Below are 1,563 nucleotides of genomic sequence, written 5' to 3'. Positions count from 1 at the left end.
AATAATCCAATAAAAAAGAAATTCAAAAAAATTAATTAAAAAAATAATAATCAAATAAAGTAATATTTATTAATATATAAATAAAATATATTAGAAATAATATTTATTAATATATAATAATCCAATAAAAAATAATAAAATAAGACAGAAGTTAAAAAAGAATTAATTAAAGAATTCAATAATATGAAAAAGAAAAATTGCATAATTGGTCATTCTAGTTTCGTAAAAAGATAAAAGTGCAGAAATGGTCCATGGGGGTAAATCTGTTATTTGCCAAAAGTTAACAACAATGCTGTTAAACTTAACGAGGTAGGGACCAAAACCACAACAAAACCACCAAATCGGGACCTTTTTTTGCTAATAAACTTTTTTTGGACCTTACCTAAAGAAATTGACAAACCACAGGGACCATTTTTGCAATTTTATCTATATAATATGCAATGGGTTTTTGAAGGAATTTAAAGTTAATGAAAAGAAATTAGTAATTATAATTATCATCAATTTAAGGAATATGAAAATTTTGTAGGTTTCAAATGAATATCGTTTGAGATATCAATTTATCTTTAACCACATAATTTTTTAAGGCCTCTATCAAATTGTTGTGTAACTTCCCTTATAAATATAGATGGGTGGATATATAGGTACATATATTTATATGAAAGTACCTATCATCTATGAAAAACGACTTATCTATGAAATAACAATAAAACGTATTTTCTATATTATTGTGTTTAAAACAAACTTAATAAGACCATAAGTTGTCATGACCGGAAGAGTTCTCCGGCGACGAGTCAACGAATTTCGGCTGTGAGGGTGGGCTTATCTGCAATCCCTCCGCCATATGCCTCGCTAGATCCGACATATTAAAAATTTCTTCTTCATCCACAAACTCATAATTCTTAGGCCCTTCCTCGTTGCCACCACTTTGTTCCTTTTGATTATCTTCTGCTTCCCTAAACAACTTCAAAGATGTCGCCGCTTCCCTTGCCGCACTCTTTATCAATTCAGGGTCTGAGGACTCTGGCACTTGATATGATCCAAGAAAATTTGGAAAATTCAAAGTTGCATCACCACCCTTGAGTGCCAAAGCCACTACATCATAAGCTATTGCAGCCATCTCTGCTGTCGGATATGTTCCAACCCATATACGAGAGTTTGTACCTGGTTCTCGGATCTCAACCACCCACTTCTCGTTCCGTTCACGTATCCCATGAAAGGTAGGGTGTTTTCTTGTGGTTCGTCTAGAGCTTCCGGCTGAGGATGAGGTGTCCATAGTGCAGGTAAGTCGAGTTTCTCTGATTACATCTAGGGTTAGATTTTATAGTGTTCGTAGTTCTTGAACATTACAACGAGATGCCAAAACACACACACACACACACATAATGTTGTGAAAAAATTTGCTTGAAAGTGTGGGAAATTATGAGTGATAAATATATGCACATGTATGTGAATATACAAACATTAATTGCGAAATCCTTGGCGCAATCTAATTTATTAATAAATAATTAAGTTTTGCATCCAATAAATAGATCTTTGTTATTCAAACATACGAGATCATGTGAT

The 1,563-nt window shown here is 32.5% G+C and overlaps 1 pseudogene; it reads right to left on the bottom strand.

Moving 5' to 3' along the window:
* Positions 1-742: 742 nt before the first annotated feature.
* Positions 743-1,273, bottom strand: LOC145131501 (ethylene-responsive transcription factor ERF026 pseudogene; annotated as a pseudogene).
* Between the last annotated feature and the right edge of the window lie 290 nt (positions 1,274-1,563).

Source organism: Lactuca virosa, chromosome 8 (genome assembly GCF_052849685.1).
Source record: "Lactuca virosa cultivar CGN04683 chromosome 8, Lactuca_virosa_CGN04683_v6, whole genome shotgun sequence".
Lineage (NCBI taxonomy): Eukaryota > Viridiplantae > Streptophyta > Magnoliopsida > Asterales > Asteraceae > Lactuca > Lactuca virosa.
This window is presented reverse-complemented; position numbering and strand designations above follow the sequence as displayed.